The following is a 20,904-nucleotide window of genomic DNA, read 5'->3' as shown; positions in this document are numbered from 1 at the left end:
AAGATGTACGTTTGCATAAATAACATGTATTTGCATTTATTTGCATTTTCCTTGTGCGAGCTGTACGCTGTACGCACTACAAAAATAATACTTTGCACTAGGGATGTGCCGAATCCGATTACAGTTGTATAAAAATCGGCAGAAATTGACACATCGGCATCGGCAAAAATCCGATATTTAAACCGGTACAGATTATACTAGAGTTTTACCTTCTAATAAGTTTTATATTTTTGTTTTGTAATATTTGTTGAAAATTTGATTATGATTCGTCATTATTGTAGAGTTTTTGTAATAAAATTATTGCAAACTCATTCACAGGATTAACCTAACTCAAAATCGGAAATAAAACAGTACATTGCTGAACCAGGATCTGCTGTTGTGTTGGAAATTAAAAAATGAGTAGGTATTCAAACCTGAAGCAAGTGCTGAGAAAATACTTGGGCATACCTGCTGCATCAGTATTCAGCGATTGGGTGTTCAGTGTTGCTGAACAGATTTGCGATAAGAGAAGAAGTAGGTTACTTCCTGAAGTGCTTCCAAAACTCGTGTTTCTGAAGTTGAATCTGGCAGCAGTAAATTTCCAACATTAAGAACAGGAATTCATTTTGCATTTCAAAGAACTGCTTGTGTACTAATGTAAAATCTCTTGAGAATTCATGTTCTTTTTAAAGGTTCACATAACCACCTTTTGTAGATGGAATGTACATTCGCATCTCTTGAGAATATATATATGTATATACATATGATATGCAATATAAATGTACATAGCAAATTAATTTTTGTCATGCTGAAAATAACATCCCATTTCTGTTTAATAATCTTATTATCGGAATCGGTATCGGATCCAAAAATTATCGGTGAGTACATCGACATCGGTAAATTTTCAGCTTCGTCACATCCCTACTTTACACTTTCTCTTCCCCTAAAGTCATGTACTAATATTGTACCCTCTTTACGTTAATATACATAATAACTCTTAGTAGTTGATCAGATATAAGAACATTAGACATAATAAGTATAGTTTAACAATCCGAATCTTGCACATGCAAATACAGTTGTGTGTCTGGTTCCTTTGATCTCCAGTCCCAGTTTTTCACTTCCCACACAAACTCCCCCTTTGCACTATTTCTATTTTTATCTCGGGCTGTCTTTCACACTTCCATTCTCCCCTCTTCGTTATGTGATAAGGGATGTTAGGTTAGGCTAGGTTAGGATACTTCTTTCCACGCATCTTTCATGAACTGAACCATTGCAACCTCCAGTTCCAAGAAGGCATTGTTGTTGCTGTTGAGTATCCTAACCTAACCTTAACCCTTAACTAGGCGCGCGGGGGTAAATTTGACCCCCAGCTAGGTATTTCTTAACGCCCAGACACTTGTTGGTTACCCCCTATGCTAGCGTACCCACTATCTTCCTAAAACATTCTGATTCAACTGTCGAGGTCATTTCCCTCATTGTATGTGTAATTGCAGCAAGGTGAAGCTGCTCCAAAGTTGATGGGGGTCAAATTTACCCCCACGCGCCTAGTTACGTATGTGATTTTTTGTTGTTCATTTTTTTTAGAACTTTCGCTTACTGTGCTTCCTGAGTGAAATATTTCAACAGTTTTTACTGGATCTGTGTTGGGTGGCCGTGTTTTAAAGTGAATGTTTAATTTTTCTAAGAAATCGTTCAAAAGCTCGTGGTACACGGTGGCTGTTGGTGTTTCAAACCTAGTTTATCTGAAGTGCTTCAAGATGAATAATTGACTCCAAATCAGATCATGATGTAAAATATCATGTTTCTGAGTGAGAACATTATACTAATTCTAAGACAAATCATGATGATGAGAATGATATCCCGGATGAAGATGAAACTTATTTCCTGGGAAAATACATAACTCGATGGAAGGAACCTCCCTGCTCATGTTCGAATGTTCACAAAAGAAGCATGAACATTGGTTTACGTCTTCCTGGATCACTTGCAACTTCATACAATGCCAAATCTGCTATAGAGGATTTTCACTTTTCATAGATGACGCTACTGTGAGAATCATTGTGGAAACTACCAAAACATACGTAGAAATTATACGGGGATATTCTGTATGGGAAAGAAATACCAAATTTGCCGGTGAAGATGAAGTTTTATAAACAATATAAGTTTATTTGACATAATATATGATCAAAAATATCGTTTGTTGTGTAAAGCAGTTGAGATTTTGAAAATTGATATGTATTGGAAAACGTACTAAGAATATACGCGTATATTTGTATTTTTCTATAAAATTGATATTACTAAATTTACACAAACATTTGAAGTGTATACCCTACAAAAAATTGTATTGCTTATTCCACACTTTCCTCATTATTATCAATTGATTTAACTATTGCAAGAAAGGGTTTTGAAATGCTGAAAATGCAATTTAAAATTAATTGCATCTCTTTTCTATATTAAAAAACTACGTTAAGTTCTTGAAAAGAGTCAATTTAATCGTATAAAAGTATTTTTGGTGCATATGTATCTTACTTGATTACAAATAATATTTTATATTTGGGGGTCAAATTTACCCCCACGCGCCTACTTAAGGTGGTGAAAGAGGTGCGCCTGGTTAAGGGTTAAGAACTTCCTACCTATTCAAATGTGGAGACATACTATACACTAATTGTCTTTCTTCGTCTTCCATTGTGGAGACATACTACACCTATACTGACGAAAGAAGCATCAGAATGGAATCCCAATGGAAAAGAAAGAGAGGAGGACCCAGCGCGTATCCAGCGGAGGGGCAAGGGGGGTACTTGTCGCTCCCCAAAAAAAGAATTGTAAAATGCCATTTGGTTCTTTGTGCCTTTTTACGTTGAAAAGTAAAATAAATGTTATTCCCTTTTCAAACAATTCAAAGTAAAGCATTGCCACAATCTCTATTCCTTGCCCTTCTTGTGAAAGTGCTTTTTTATGGATACTCCAGTGGAATTCAGGAAAACCTGGAGAAGGACTGTGACCATAGGCAGGAAGAAATTGGGGAGAGGTGAAGGCGTTGGTCCTATACTGTGTCCGAGGTAGGCACAGATCTAGAAATAAGTTTCGGGGGGTCCAAACAAAGTGTCTCAGGAATAATAATAATAATAATAATAATAATAACAACAATAATAATGTTTAAATTAAATAATTACATTAAATCAAATTAATACTAATTACAATACATAAATGAAAATCATATTGTTCTCACACGATTAGGTAAAAAGACTGTATAAGAATAGAGATATAATAGCGAATATTCACTACGTAGCTTACCTGTAGTTAAGATCGGAATAATTTACATAAAAACAAGTGCCCTGGCAATGAAATTAATGTCAAATAAATGAATAATTCAATATTTATCGAATAACAAAAATGATGTAACATGTAGTTGGAGAAGGTAAGTTTCTGATTAAAATATTATGCATATTATTTTGAGTAGTAGTGTACATAAATCTTCTTTGTAATGCTATTCAAAGCCGTATGATCCCAATATAATCCTTGCCTTCTAAAATGTTCAGAGGAAATTAATAACCATCGATTATGCAACAAATGCTAATATTTTCATTACTTAATTTTAGTACTTGGTAAGTCTTTCGGGGAGTCCGGATCCCTGGACCTGGCCCCCTAAATACGTACTTCCTGTCCTTCAAAGCCGTATGATCCCAATATAATCCTTGTCTTACAATAAGTTCAGAGGAATTTATATAACAACGGCTAAACGAATAAATCTTTCATTATTTAATTTTAGTATTTGATAAATCTTTCGGAGGGGGTCCGGACCCCATGGATCCCCCCCCCAAATATGTCCTTGGTCCGAGGTAGTAGTTTCCTGGAGGTCTGCTTCACCCAGAAGTAAAAGGAAATAGGCAAGTCAAGAAGTTACTATTTGTCGAAACATTTTAAATTTTCCACACAAAAAACTGCCACCATTCGTCACTATCTGAACTGACGTCCTTGAACCTTCTTTAGCACCCTGTAGACCAGCGGTTGAGTGGCCACAAAGGAAACTTCAGTTTCTACCCAACAAATCTCTCTCATGCAGATTCTTCTTTTATGCCGCTTCTAGTTCTGCAACAATAAGCCAGCAGGATCCATTCTTCCTTCACGCAACAATGCCCAACCATTTTTCAGGAAAAAAAATCCTATTCTTAATCTGCTAGAGAATTGTTAGCGATTTTCTCTCCGCGTTGCGTCCGTATCTCCAGCTTAATCTGGTGGTTGCCGAGGAAGGAATTCGAGAGAGAATATTTTTTGGCAGGAGATTTATGCAAAAGATGACACACAATGCACTCTCACATTGTTGAAAAGAAAGTGTAAAGTCATGGATAAAAATTGCCGTTTCTCGTAGAAGTTATCCACGTGCAGATTGTGAAGTGTTAGAAAAACTTGAACAGATTGTTTCTGCAAGTGGTTAACAAGAAATCGGCGATATCATCTGAATTCAGTGGGTTTAGAAAAACTTGAACAGATTGTTTCTGCAAGTGGTTAACAAGAAATCGGCGATATCATCTGAATTCAGTGAGGTTTGAGTAGAGGTGCCGTAGACTATAAGTTTACGTCTACATACGTTGTCTACACGTAATCTACGCGTAGATTACATTGGGTTGTAGTTTACATAGACTACGTAGACAATCTAAAATGCTTTAAAATTAATTTTCATTGGTTTCATGAAAGGAAATTGACATTTTCAACTGTATTGGTTCCTAACGAAATGAAAAGAATCCTATTTTCAACAAAATTTTTCTTCTCTTATATTATCAACTATGGAAGAAGATAAAGAGTATGCAAGAAAGAACAACAGATGGCAGTCGTGAGGCAAGAGTGGTCTTTTTCCCATAAAACACTAGAATATCTTCTATATTAGGTTTCTTCCTTGGTGAGAAATTGTTCGAATTTGGAAGAAAGAGTATGAAATGTTTTCCTCACACATCAGAAACTGATACGCAGCATAATTTTCTTTTAATTCCACGGCGCCCTTTGCTGAGTTATCACCTTTTGCCATGTTGTTTACATAGATTACGTAATCTATAAAATAGTCTACGTGTAGACTGTAGACTATCGTTGTTTACGTGTAGACGCACATCACTGGTAGAGAGTTAGGAATAGCTGTCGCTGTTACGTTCTCTAATCTACTCCTGCTGGGAGACACTGAGACTCGTTCCCTACCTGATTCTCGATTTCGGTATTCGATATCGATTCTCAAATCCATCGATTTTATTATGCGATTTCCAAGCCCGCATATACAGGGTGATTCAAAAAAATGTTAACAATATATGGGAAATAGAAAATGTACTACTCATCGTCTACGTTTACTTCCTTCAGTGAATTATTTTGAACAATTTTACATGACAATGTTTTCACATGCTCTCCACGTGTTTTGGCATCACTTTCCACGCATTTTTGGAACCTGTCCCATGTAGCTGCAGAGCACGGGTGCACATGCATGGTGGTATAGTGTCTATATTTGCATAGATTGATTGATTTTATGTGTACTTTATGCACAGTAAGGCTAATCGGTGCTGGACCTACAGTTAGGGTTGCCAGACGTCCCATATATACGGAATTGTCCCCTTTTTTAAAGAAATGTCCCGGTATCCCGGAAAATGTTTTCTGGACGCCCATTTGTCCCGTATTTAGCTAAAGAAATAACGAATTCAAAGTTTATTTTATGTTAAATAAAACCATGTTTATACATTTTAAAATGAAGAATAAAACTCGAATGTAAGGAAAATAAACAAAATAATGTTCACAAGGAATCGTTTTCATGCTGTAGAGGTTGCTAAAAATAGATTCCTTCATGTATGTAAACTTTACGTAGCACTAGTTACACTGTAATATTGGAACACGATAGTCTTCTAGAAAAAACCTAGGGTTAACAATGCTTTAAATAGCAATTGATTTTGTAATGTTTAAAAATATTATAAAAAATAAATTTAACTATATCCATGTCTATATAATCTGTATGTCCCGTTTTTCTATTTAAAAATATGGCAACCCTACCTACAGTTTAAAGTGGGATCCGAACTACCGGATATCAAATCCTGGACCCCTTGATTACAAGGCAACCACGCTACCACTGCGCCATCGGGGATGTCCCTATCTTTGCATAGACTGTCACACACTAAACACACTGTATAACACACTAAAGACGAATAAATTCGTGTTATTGCATTAAAGTTTCCTCCTTTAAGCAAATTTTCTATTTCCCATATAGTGTTAACATTTCTTGAATCACCCTGTATTTAGAAATTTCGTTCGGAGTTTGAACCAAGTGTCTTAGATATAATAACAATAATGATTATTATTCTTATTATATATTTTTATAAGCAATACGTTAATATAATTTATAATATATATATATATATATATATATATATATATATATATATATATATATATATATAATATTACATGAATACTTAGTGATTGTTGGTTAATATTACTGCGCTATTCTGCCACTTTATTATGTTTGCTGCTAGTTTGATGAAATCGATGAAGATTCACTAACAAAGAATACCCATTATCAGGTCGATATTCGAACCTGGGACCCCTGGTGTCATAGCGCGCTGTGCTAACCACTCCGCCGCGAAGGTTGGCATATAGTGTCACTGATTGTTACAGTATAGTTCCAAGGAAGTCCACACTTATCTTGAATTGTATTACACACACACTTAAATAAAGTAATATTAGGTCATATGTACTGACAATTTTCATCATTAACGTTATTTATTTTTCAGATCTGGAAGCGGAATTTCCAATGCTGGTGCTGTATTACGGGATCACGCATACCCTTATGGATCACCACCAAATCGGTAAGTGTCTTCGTTACGTTGCCAAAACAATATAGGATATAATTGTAAAGATCAGTAAGAATTCCGGGTAGGAATGTGCTCTATATTTTCCACAGGGGAGGAGCAGAGCAGGGTTTCAGTGGGCAGATGCCTTCTCTGTTCCCCCTCTAGCTACGGATCTGACTGGGAGTCTCTGGGAATCATTCCCTCTCCGATTCTCGATTTCAGTATTCAATATCGATTCACGAATCCATCGATTTTCTAAGCAATTGCTAGACCCTTATAATTTTCAAAATATGTGTATTTCTGGAGAAGTTCAAACCAAATGTATCATAAATAATAATAATGTTATAAATGAATATAATCAATACGGTAATATTCATAGGTTTATTAATGAATAGCTAAAGAGACGGTATAAGAACAGAGATATATAACAGCACCTATTCATTATATACCATACATGTACTTTAGTTAAGATCATTAACATTTACTATTAACGTTAAACGTTAAAATGTCCTGGCAAGAAAATTAATGCCAAAATAAAATTAATAAATATTTATTGAATAAAAAAATAGAATGTTAGGTCCAGTGGCTATAAAACAAAGTTCCTGATTAATATTTTATGAATATTATTATAAGTAGTAGTTGTGGGCATAAATCTTTGACACTGTCATTCAAAGTCGTGTGGTCCCAATCTAATCCTTGCCTTCGCCTAGATTAAGCTGAAATAAATAATCCTCAACTATACACGTAATGCTTATCAAATATATTTTGATTATTTAATTTATGTACTCGGCAAGTCTTTCGGGGGGGTGCGGACCCCCTCGATCCCCTAAACACATCCCCGGAGATGAACATATAAATACCTAAGTAGATTTCATAAATTTATTTAAAAAAATCATCTCTGATTTTTTTTTTTACTTGAATCAGATTTTTGGATTTATAAATCACAGTTTCTGAGGCAGAGAACATGACAAAGTTTCTTCGTCACAGTATGTGTTTTTCAAAAATTGATATGTTTTCTGATCATACAGTTCCTTTCTGTAGTCTATGCAGAGTGTTACTCTGTGTAACTTTCCACTTAAAATTTTCACGTCAAAACACAGGGAACGTGTATTTTTTTTAAAATTTACTAACGTATTATTTGTGCTTAATTCGGAGATTGATTGATTGAATTAAAACACAGGGAACGTGTATATTTTTTATTTACTAACGTATTCTTTGTGTTTAATTCGGAGAACAGCGTGTGTTATGTTGTCGTACTTTTCGTGAAACAGATATAGTATAGCTATTTCCTTTTTTGCATATTCGAACAATCTTTCAACCCCTTCCTTTTATAAAAAAAAAAAAAAAGATGCAAAAAGAAGTGCCCGACCCTAATGAAAACCTTGGATTTTTCTCACAGGCAGTGCCACTGGTAAGTGTTATAAAAGTTTGCTGGCCACATACTCCGCGGGGGGGGGGGGGGGTGATAGGAAGAGAGGTCCAACCATGGCTACAAATCTTCAAGGAGAAGCTTTGAGAATGGGCGGCCTACTCATAAAAGCCACTTGGGTTTGTTTGAGTTCGCCCTCCTCTCTTGAGGGTCAACGAAGGGCGGGTGGTCCAACAATGGGTGAAACACACCTACAAGCCCCTTTTCCATCCCTTCACCTCCCCCATTCGCCCTTATCTCCACACACAATTCAAATTAGGTTCGACAGGTAGTACTGCATGTTCGACAACCGGGATACACCTTTTCCCCCCCTCACACAGACATGAGGGAAGGTAGCATAGCTCTTCACCAGAACAATAAGGCTTGACTCACATCTACGCTCAAGCAACACTCAGGTCACTGTCGCCTAACGCTCCACACTAGCGGTCAACCTTCGGTCCGGTCAAAGTCGTCTTCCTCGACTAATTGTTTAGTATTCCGTAAACGAAGAACAAGTTCGTTGTTAATCTTGATTCGGAGCTAGATATCAACAATGATTTTTCCCCTTGGCAGAGGGTTGACCAACAACTCCTTTCCCTTTACACACATACATAAATAACAATTTTGTTGTCCGCTTAGCTTTTTGATTTAAGGATTTTAATTGATGCAAAAAAGGTCATTACAACTTGTGCTCATGGATCATATTTGTGGTTAGTATCCTATTGGATTTTTTTCACTGGCTATAATTGTAAATTGGTTGTTTCGGTCAGTTTTTTCTTAAATTTCTTTTACTCGGGTATACGAAATTTCATATTTTGACCGATGTTTTACAAACAGAATTGAGAGGAAAATATTTTGGGATTTTTTTGGGGCCCGTCAATTAATTTTATCTATACTCGCTTTCTCTGGGTTTCAATAGGTCTTTGACTTCAGCCCGCTCATCTACTACGCACAAAACGTGGTTAGGTATCCTCTGCAACGGGGCTGAAGACTGCTACCAGCGTTGCCAACCTCCAGATAAGAAAAAGTGCTGTTTAATCTGATATTATGCTAAATGCTGATAAATTGTGTTATGATCTATAATTATAATAATGAACTATTACTCTTATTAGTAATAGTAGAAAAAAATGACAATGCAACCTTCACACGTCATCTTGTAGAATTACCGCGTGGTTGCTACATTAACAGGGGGGTTACATAATCGTACGCACGGAACATTTGATTCACGGTGCATCGGAGATACATTTATGTCGAAAAATACATGATTTTCCACGAGCTTCGAAAAGTCTACAGAAAAGTAGTGCAGGTGCCCCGGTTCTAAATAATCTTTTGAGGCTCGAATCATCATTTGAGGCTCGTCGTAGCCTTTTATGATGTATATTTTGAGGGCACAGAGTTGGCAACACTGTGGGCCCACTGTAGCCTTTTATGAGGGGGGTCTATTGCCCTCTGTTTACATCTGGCAACACTACCGTAGATTTTTTGACAGTGTTGTTAACCTACTGGGTTTTTTTCACTGTAAATTTTCATCAAAGGGCCTGAGGGGTCCATGTATTTTTTATGTCTGGCAATACTGTTGGGGGGCTAGTGTTGGCAACACTGTGGGTTTTTACTGTAGCCTTTTATGAGGGGGACCTATTGTCCCCTTTTTATATTTGGCAACTCTATTGGATGTTTTTTTTTTGAGGCTTGGGTTTTACCAACCCATCCGAAGAAAATTCCACTATATGATTTTTTACTGGCTAAGCTAACCTACAAATAGAAATTGGCAACACCGACGAGTCTTGAATTATCATTTGAGGCTCGTCGGTGTTGCCTACCCACTCTACAAAAATTCTACTATATGATTTTTCACAGGTTAAGCTAACCTACAAATAGGAGTTGGCAGCACTGACTTATAAACCCACTGGGTTCTCTTGGCATGTTTTTTCATGATGTGTTGCTAGGCTATTGAGCATCTTGGCGTATACAATGTATATATTTTGAGAGGGGGGTTATAGCTTTTTATGCTGTACGAATACTGGAAGCTTGACAGTGACAACCAACAGAGTAGGTAAACCTACATCCAGGAACTGGCAACACTAGTTTCTGACAGTGAATTTGAAATAAAATATTAAACAAAATACATGAGTAAGCACTGTGATTACAAATAGTACCAGTGTTATGCCCCCAACTCCAACTGGACAACTGGGGAAAATAATTGTACAACAATTTGTACCTAATTGTACAATACTTGTACCTAATTGTACAACATATACACAGACATAAAAGAGAGAGCCTTCACGTAACTTACTTCATGTACAATTTATATGATTTTACAACTGTGAAAAGAAAGCATATGTGTTCTGTATGCACACATTTATTCTTATTTTTCGAAGTTGAATGAAAGCACATGTTTTTACGCTCTCGTAATACTAACCTTGCTCCACTGATTTTAAATTGCTTCCATCCGCTTTTTTTTTTCTGTGTTATTTCCGCATGCACGCAACATTCGCTTTCAATAGACAGAAGGAATGTTAGTATAGCAGGCTCCGAGTTTACAATTTATTAAATTAAACAATAATTTATGTAAGAATATACTTGTACTTACCGAACACAAAATAATAAAAAGCACATGTGAATATTTGCGTGTGTTCATGTTATATGACGACTGAGTAAAAAAATAATGTTGACTCCCCGAAAAATAAAAGTTCCTAGTTCGACATCAGATGCATGCAAATTTTATGTTTTGCTCTCCAAAATCTTGATTTTTATGTTTGTGCTATTTGTCATACAGCAGAGGAGGAGGAGAAAGAGGGGGGAGAAGAGGGGAGAGGGAGGGGAGGGGGTACTATTAGCGCCATCTATTAGCAAACAATAGAAATAAAAAGTAGGGTCAAACTTTTTCAACACCCAAACATTTTAAACGTCCTCGCGTAGTAATACGATCTAGCTGAAGACGTTTAAAAGAGTACTCTTAGTCGACGAAGCTAATTGCTAGGGCCCTTATATTACTAAAATATTCTTTAATTTGCATATTTCTCATACCGCCATATGTTGTTCTATTTGACTTCTTCCAAAAAAATGCTAATTAGCGAGAGTTAATTAAGCAAGGCAAGTAAAAGAAGCAAAATAGAACAACATATGGCGGCGTGAGAATATGTAGAAAATTCGATTCAGAGGTGAATCGAATTAAAGTTGGGGGATATTTTGCATTTTTTCCCTATAATGTACAAAACATTTACCGTACATAATCTTTTCCATTTACAACAGTATAAAATAAGAGGAATGTGTGACAATATCCATATTAATTAGGAAAGTATGTTGTATGCTAGGTTAGCTAATTGTGTCTTCTACAGCTTCACTGTATAGAGGGAAGATGGAAAAAGAGAGCTCTACGGAAACTGACGCTCTTAACAATATTGTACGTTCGTGAAAATTATATATAAATAAGACTTAAGCGTATTATCTGCTTTCATGTCAGATTTTACCAACCTGTGAGCTGTAGTGTTTAGGTGACAAGCGACCTGCTCAAATATGATACTGTTGATAATATTGTACGTTCGTGAAAATTATATATAAATAAGACTTAAGCGTATTATCTGCTTTCATGTCAGATTTTACCAACCTGTGAGCTGTAGTGTTTAGGTGACAAGCGACCTGCTCAAATATGATACTGTTGATAATATTGTACGTTCGTGAAAATTATATATAAATAAGACTTAAGCGTATTATCTGCTTTCATGTCAGATTTTACCAACCTGTGAGCTGTAGTGTTTAGGTGACAAGCGACCTGCTCAAATATGATACTGTTGATAATATTGTACGTTCGTGAAAATTATATATAAATAAGACTTAAGCGTATTATCTGCTTTCATGTCAGATTTTACCAACCTGTGAGCTGTAGTGTTTAGGTGACAAGCGACCTGCTCAAATATGATATTGTTGATAATATTGTACGTTCGTGAAAATTATATATAAATAAGACTTAAGCGTATTATCTGCTTTCATGTCAGATTTTACCAACCTGTGAGCTGTAGTGTTTAGGTGACAAGCGACACGCTCAAATATGATACTGTTGATAATATTGTACGTTCGTGAAAATTATATATAAATAAGACTTAAGCGTATTATCTGCTTTCATGTCAGATTTTACCAACCTGTGAGCTGTAGTGTTTAGGTGACAAGCGACCTGCTCAAATATGATACTGTTGATAATATTGTACGCCCGTGAAAATTATATATAAATAAGACTTAAGCGTATTATCTGCTTTCATGTCAGATTTTACCAACCTGTGAGCTGTAGTGTTTAGGTGACAAGCGACCTGCTCAAATATGATACCTTTGACAATATTGTACGTCCGTGAAAATTATATATAAATAAGACTTAAGCGTATTATCTGCTTTCATGTCAGATTTTGCCAACCTGTGAGCTGTAGTGTTTAGGTGACAAGTTATTACGTAATATAATGATGTCATATCAGTTGTGTTGTTTTCTGATTGGCTTAGTGTCTCGAGTAAAAAACAGAGATTTTGATTGGCTAATAATTTATACGTGGTGTTTTCTGATTGGTTTAAGTAAGCAAGATTTCTATTGGCTGTCTAAATCTCACCTTTACTAAATTAACAAAGGAACCCACATAACGGGGGGGGATAGAACCTGAACGGGCTCCACCAAAGTATAGGAGACTAGAAGCATATAATTTGGCGGAAAAACCCAAGTAAGGCCATAGAGAATATTTCAAAAATAGATTTTTTTTAAAAAAAAAATTAACAATTATATTTTGCATTGCACAGTATTAGGTATTAAATAACATACCCCCAAAAAATCTCTGCATTATGCGTTCTGTAAAAAATTGCCCTACGTGCCAAATTGCTGTGTCAAGTAAAAATTTTCAAAGACACTGTCGTATTTGTGTGCCGGGAAAGCGAATATGTGCGACCAAACTGTGCTCTAAGTGTGGAGAAAATATTACTATTGCCAACTTCAAGCGACACCAGCTTACTTGCAAGAGCACTGGAACATCTCTACCGCAACCTTCCAAGCGAAAGGTAGAAGTAACCTCCCTCGATGCATCGCCACCTGCCAAACGCGTCAAGCTGGCGAAAAAAGCAGACCGGTTTGCGTTTGAGCATTTATTAGAAGACTTTGACATAACATCAGACAGCTTCTGCGATGTGCGTAGTTTTCTGGAGAGCGAGCGAGCTAAGATAATATCCATCCTCAACGATGCATTGGCCACACACTCCACTAAATTCTATGCTGTGCTATGCTGCAAGTATAAGAAACCGTCTGATGAAATATATAAATTCTTCCATGCCACAAAAGCAAAAACACTGCATCAGGCAGATGTCACTGACCTCGACAGCATCTACGACAAGTTTGTCGAGGAGCTTGTGGCAAAGCACGAGGAGCATCAGGCTGAAGGCTCGGGCGGTTCGCTGTGTGGCGACCCCCACGAACTTCGTCTGAAACTTAGCAAGTCCCTGCCACTGGCAGGGTCTAGCTATATTGCCCTGCCACCCGAGGTTGAAGCAAGGAAAGCTGTTCTCAATATTCAGAACAAAGACACCAAATGCTTCCTCTGGTCGGTGCTGGCAGCATTGCACCCTATACCTTGGGAAAACAGTCCACGCTATGTTGCACACTACAAGCAGTATGAGTCGGAACTGGAGGATGCAATAGCCGGGATTGCCTACCCTGTAGAAGTCTCGCATATTCACAAGTTTGAGGTTCGTGCTCGTGACTTGTTGGGCCTGCAATTAGCCATCAATGTTTACGGTCTCACCGAGAACAAACATGAGGTCCACCCCATCCGGGTGAGCAACGTGAGCAACAACAACGAGGTACGAGAAATCAACCTCCTGCTCATCAAGGACGAAACCCATCACCATTACACCCTTATCCGTTCCCTCTCTCGGCTTGTTTCGACCCAACGGAGCAGTGATAGTCACCACGTCGAGGTGTGTCGCAGGTGCTTGTCTACATTTCATAATCGAGAACAGCAGGATTACCGGCGCATCAGAGGACCCAACATTGCTGCTGAGAAGCTAGCTCGCCACATGCTCTACTGTGGTACCAACAAGCCTGCACGAACTATCCTGCCCGAACCTGGTGCAGTAGAGTGCTTTCGCATGCACAGTGCTATGGTGAAGCATCCTGCCTATATTGTAGCAGACTTCGAGGCCTTTCTTCAACCTCTGTCTAACTGCGAGCCCAACCCCGAAACATCCTCTACCATTCCTTTCCAAATCCACGAGGCCTCGAGTTACTCCTATGTTTGGTGTGGCGAGACCAACATATTGCCTCCGAGCCCTATGTGTATCGCGGTCCCGACCCGGTCAAACACTTCCTGGAGAGAATGCAACAGGAAGCCATCAAGATAGGGAAGGTGCTGTTGGCCCCCAAGCCCATGCTGCCTCTGTCTCCCAAAAACAAGCATCAGCACGAAATAGCTCTAAATTGTCCTGTTTGCAACTCGGTCTTCACTGACGATAACAAAAAGGTCCACCACCATGACCATTATGGGACCGGAAGCTACATTGGCCCGTGGTGCAACAGATGTAACTTGAGAGCCAGGGACCCGCGCTTCATACCGGTCTTTTTTCACAATGGCTCGGGATATGATTTCCATCACTTGGTCACACATCTAGGGTACGACAATGCGAGAATCAATGTCCTGGCACAAAACGAGGAGCGTTATATTAGCATCAGCAAGTAGGTGCCGATCCCCGACTCAAGCAGCAGCATCGAGCTTCGGTTCCTCGACTCTCTGAGGTTCCTCCAGGCAAGCCTCGATGCTCTTGCTGGGAAGCTCAGAGACGACCAACTAGCCATTACCACATCAAGTTTCCCGAACTTAGATGTCGCACTCATCAGACGTAAAGGGGTCTACCCCTACGAATACGTCACCGACCCTTCCAAGTTCGAAGAAGAGTTGCTGCCTCCCCAGGATAAGTTCTACAGCCAGCTGAGAGGTTCAGGTATTACCGACGAGGAGTACAAGCATGCTCAGTCTATGTGGGTCGAGTTGGGTTGCCGAACTTTCGGTGATTACCACGATACATACCTGAAGCTTGATGTGACGTTTCTTGCCGATGTGTTCCAGGCGTTTCGGGCGACTGCGATAAAAATTTACAACCTGGACCCTGTATATTTTTACAGCCTTCCTGGACTGGCATGGTCGGCCATGCTCCTGCTGACTAAAGTTAAACTTTCACTTATCTCCGATGTTGATATCATGCTTTTCATCGAGAGAGCTATCCGGGGCGGCATGGTCCAAGTGTCGCAACGCTTCGCACACGCCAACAATCACCACATGGCCACTGGTTACGACCCCTCCCAACCATCAAGCTACATCATGTACACTGACGTGAATAATCTTTACGGGCACTCCATGATGCAGCCACTCCCAACAGGACAGTTTGAGTGGGCTGATCCTTTATACCACGAAATCGAAAAAGAGTGCGGCGAGTTTGGGTTTTTTGCCGAGGTGGACCTTGACTTCCCCGAGAAGCTGCAGGATACATTCTGTGACCTCTCGCCTGCTCCGGAATTCAAGTGCCCACCTGGCTCGGATCAACCGAAGCTCGTCATGGACTTGGAGCCCAAAAAGCGTTATGTGCTACACTACCGGAACCTCCAGTGGTTAATGCAGCAAGGGGTCTCGGTCAAAGCAGTTAACCACGTGCTCTTGTTCAGGCAGTCTCCATGGTTGAAGCCGTACATCGAACTGAACACCAAACATCGCACTGATGCCACTTCGGAACTTGATCGCGATTTTTTCAAATTAATGAACAATGCGGTATTTGGGAAGAACATGGAGAATGTGCGAAATCGCGTTGATGTGAGGTTGGTGACGAAGAAAACACAGTGTCGTCGACTTGTTGCAAGCCCGCTGTTCAGGTCTCGAACAATTTACAACGAACAGATGTCTCTGATTCACATGAACCGGGGCGGGGTGCTACTCAACAAGCCCATCTATGTGGGAGCTGCAGTTTTGGGTCTGAGCAAGTTGTGCATGTTCGAGACATATTACGGCATACTACGTGCACACTACAACCACAATATCTCGCTCCTCTACACAGACACAGACAGCTTGGTGTACCATGTTCGCACGGCCGATGCGTATGGTGATATAGCCAAAGTTCCAGCTCTTGTCAAGCTCTTCGACACATCGGGCTATCCCCAGCTAAACCGGTATGGAATTCTGCCCCGGAACAAAAAAATACCCGGCAAACTCAAGGACGAGAAAGACGGGGATGTGATTGTGGAGTTTGCTGGACTTCGTGCCAAAGCCTATGCGATCCGGGCTGAGGGTTCTGTAACAAAAAAGGCAAAGGGTGTAAGCAGGCAAGTGGTTCGGGAGCACCTCAAGTTTGAGGATTACCTCGAGTGCCTCAGAACAAAATCGCCCACTCTACAAAAAGAGCATCGTATCCAAAGCGTCGATCATGTGCTTACAACTAATATTGTCAGGAAAGTTGCTCTGGATGCACACGACGACAAGAGGTGTATTCTTGAATGTGGGGTCCATACACTTCCGTGGAGCCACTATCGCCTCCAAACTAGTAAGGCCTGCCCAGAGTGCAACAAAAAGTAATAGGCAATGCGAAAAAAAAACAATTTTAATTTACTTCCACTTCCTCGATTACATGCATGCATGGCACAGCAAAATTAAACTTCTGGAAACTGCTAATTGCAATTTGTACTTATATATATAAAATTCCACATTTCTTATTGTGTGCTATTTTTTTTTATTTATTTAAAACTGTTCAGTCACTCTTTCATTCTTGACGTCATACACAAATGTTTTCTCTGCAATAAGAATGACACTGCACAGAGTATCTGCAGGCAAGGCATCGTGGAACTCGCATACAATCTTGATGTTGGTACGATCGTTGACCACCACTTGCTTTCTTTTCGTGGTGTTGATGACGGTCATGGTCTCCGTGCTTTGAATTCGCTGGGCGCGTAGTACATGTCCACGCTTCCTTCGGTCACGCGTTTGTAAGCCGTGTAAGCTTCGTAAAGTTTGAGGTAATCGTCTTTGGTCATGTCGAGGTTGTAATTCTCGCGCGGGAACACTTCGTTCCTACCGTTCTTCAGATAAACGTTCTTGATCTTGCAGTCGTCGAACTTGCTGGAATCTTTTTCCTGATCGTTATCGCGTCCGGTCTGAAAAAGCACTACGACGAAATCTGGCATGTCGAACTGTATGTTGTTGAACTGTGTCGTCACGTCGAATTCCATGTGACTTCCCGACGCCATCTTCTGCACGCACTGGTAACCGTGAAAGTGAATCGGCACCTGCGGACTTTTCAAGATCTCCGCTTTGTACTTGAGGGCGTAGTTCGTTTCGTATTCCACCACCGGCATTCTCAATTCCATGCTCCGGATGACGCATTTCGCTGCTTCGGGTAAAGTGTTGGCTATCGGCGTGGTGCCGTCCGGACCCAAAGTAGCGTATCGCATTAGTGCGTCGTTGTCGTTGGCCGCTCTTCGAAACGTGATCCTCAGTCCTCCCTTCCACATGATCTCCTTGTAGTCCGAGAAGAAACCAGGCAGCAGACGCATGGGAAAGAGCACCGTGTGACTTCTCGTCGATATTTTGGTCCCGGCTTCGAATCCCCCGGCCTGGTAGTACGCTGCGTCCGTTTTGGATAATTTCAACGTTCCCACTGCCGTCGACGTGATGCCTGGATAATCTATTCTGTCGATGACGGTGTTGTGTTTCCTCACCTCCACCTGCGAGAACAGGTGAGGCACGAAGTTGTCCACGAGTATCAAGTTTGCTGCTGCAGGAAACGCGTCTCCGCTTTCCTTCTTCACCACGTCGAATTGAAGGTAGAGGTCCGCTCTGTGAGGATGAATGAACCCGTCGCCTACGTCCACGTCGTATTCGATCTCCCTGTTCGCTTCGTTCAGATTGGCGAACGTGCGACGGTTGGGAGGGAAAGATTGCAATTCGTAACTTTCGATTTGCTCCATTTTACATGTATGGTTATTTATTATACGTTGATCTCCACGATGGCCGTCGTAGTGGCACCTGCGAAATCCACCACGTCTCCTTTCTCGTTCGTCACCACAAACTCTATGTCGTCTATGCGGTTGCGACATACTGGAAAATAGATCGGCGAAGAGTGCGTGTAGATGATCGGTTCCATGAACTCGGAACTTGGTTTGAAAGTGGCTATGATTCCCGTCTGCTTGTGACTTCCTAATAATCCGTCCGAAGATTTCGTGATCATGCCTTCCGCCACGTTGCAGTGTACGTTCAGAGTCTCTATGGCCAAGAATTTAGGAATGTTGGTTGCTACGTGCTTGATGCCAGCTTCGAGTTTTGGGTGGTTGTTCTCGAAACCTAAAAGTTCTCCCATGGTGCCCAGGTCCACGGTCTCCGTCGCGGATAGGATTTCCACTCTGTGCGTGACCGAATTTTGAGAAAGGTATGTGCCTTTGGGTAATTGAGCTTGCAAAGTGGAAAGATTGTATTGTCCTGGCGTGACGACGATGTGTTCGTTTCCGACGCTAATTTTGTTGTTGTGCTGCGTGACGTTAGGTATGAGGTACATGCTGTAGAATGCACGCAGAGCCACGGATTTAGGATAGACGATGTCGTCGTGCAGCGTGAGTTTCAAGATTGAAGATTCGCTCGTGAGATGGAACACGCCCATCCTAGTGATGCTGTTTGAGGTTCCACAATGCTTTCTGGAAATCCTCGATCGTAGGGTTATTTATTTTAGAGAGAAACGCGAGCACGGAGAGGCAGAGATGACCGCAGTTCACGTCTCCGAAATTTTGAATGCGTTCGTCGTTGTAGTATATAGAGGTTTTGTTCGTTTTCAGATAATAAATTAAATTTGTAGGTGGAACACCTCCGAAAGAATCGAAAACGAATGCTTTATCATCATTTTTGTGGTAACATATCCAATGCGTGCCTGGATTTTCTTGACCGTCCAAGTTGACTACTCCGCATTCTCTTCGTTTAACGCTTGAAGGTAACGAGTCGGACATGAAAACTCCTCTGAAGTGTTTGATTTGTAACGGTCCGATCAGAGATTCAATGTCTCGGTTGGTGAGTGCTGTTGTTTCTTTTTTTTAAACTTCTTCATCACGCCCTTCCCCCCTTTCTTCTCCATGGCCAGGTTGTGACGTTTCTGTTCTTCCAACTCGGCCTTGTTCTTCTTCGAGTCGATGACGGTTTTCGCGATGGCGGCAATTCCACCGGCCAAACTTCCCACGGCCCCCAATGCTGCCAGGATGGCGGGGATGCTGAATATGAAACCTCCGATCTTTTGCTGTTTCCGCGAACGCTGCAATCTTATCAATTGAGGTGTGCTGAGCAGTAATTTCATTCCGTGTCCTTTCGACAAGCAAGAACGTTTCTTCTCGCGTTGTTTCTTGGTGAGTAACCCATCGAGAGCACCTAGATTTTTTAGATTGGAGTATGGTATCTGGTACACGACACCCTTGGGCTTCATGTTGATGCTCTATGTGTTATTTTCACGGTATGTTATTTATATATATATTCTGAGATTTTTTCTTGTGTAGTTTTTTTTACGGTATGTTATTTATATACCCCACCCCAATTTTTGTTTCGTGTTCATGGCGATGGTGGTACCCAGTGCGGCGACCCGTTCACCCAACGATGCGTCTCTGCTCACGAACCTTTCGAAAGCTGCATGTTCCAATTTTTTGTCTGCTTCGTGACGTGCGTCCAGATCCGTCTGCGTGGTGTTGTAGGCGATGTCGTGATCTTTGCATGCCGCGTCCAACGGATTCACACCCTTGTCTCCTCTCTCCAATCTTTTCTCGAGTTTGGTACCCGGTCCGCAGTACTGGTAGCCAGGTAGATGCATCTCGAAAGGTAACTTGTTGATGATGTCGTTCACGAGTCCCTTTCCTTCGGCCACGTTCCAAAATTTCGGAGGCAGTGTGTTGATGATTTTGATCAGGTAACCTATGCCCTTGTCGTCGTTCACGATGAAGTTGGAAAGTTTCGTGCTGATCATGTCCACGATGCCAACCTTCTCGTTGTAGAAATTACGGTTGCCTGCATTCTCTTCGCCAGCTATCACCAACAATCGGTCCACGAGTTTCCTAACGTCGTCCACCCAAACGAATTCTTTGGGTAACGTGTTGTAGCGTTTGACGCCGCTGCCTGTTTTGACCTGGTTCCAAATCGGTTTGATGAGATTCCTGTACTTCTCGCCGCTGCTCGATTTCACCCTATTCTGCGAGGCGTCGTTGTTCTGGTACAAGGCATCCGTCATGATCAGAATTTCCTTGTAACTTTGGTAATCTTCGTCGGTGTAATCTTTCGGCTGCTTTTTGGCGACGAGTTCCCACAGTCCCACCGTACCCGGATACCTGTTCCAACTATCCTTGTCGCCTAAATTGACTTTAATGTCGTTGCCTTCGAAGGTCACCTTCGATTTCCCAATCTTCCACACCACACCGCCGCCTTCGCTGGTTTCCATGCTGGGATACAATCCGAACACTTCATCCTTGTCGAATTTCCCCGTGCTCAGGTAGTCTCGTGCCAAAGGTCCCAACTCGATTTTATCCGAAGGCGTGCTGCCTATGGCTCGACGTCGTGCCGGTGCATCCTTCAGTTCGAACGGCGTCGAAGGAATGCTCGAAATAGGCGTGGGTACGGCGTAACTTTTAGCTGCGAGCGGTACGAGTTCGGTGATCAAATTTTTATTTTGTTCCGTGAC

Source organism: Lepisma saccharinum, chromosome 22 (genome assembly GCF_977018435.1).
Source record: "Lepisma saccharinum chromosome 22, izLepSacc3.1, whole genome shotgun sequence".
NCBI classification, from domain to species: Eukaryota; Metazoa; Arthropoda; class Insecta; order Zygentoma; family Lepismatidae; genus Lepisma; species Lepisma saccharinum.
Note: the sequence above shows the minus strand (reverse complement) of the source record.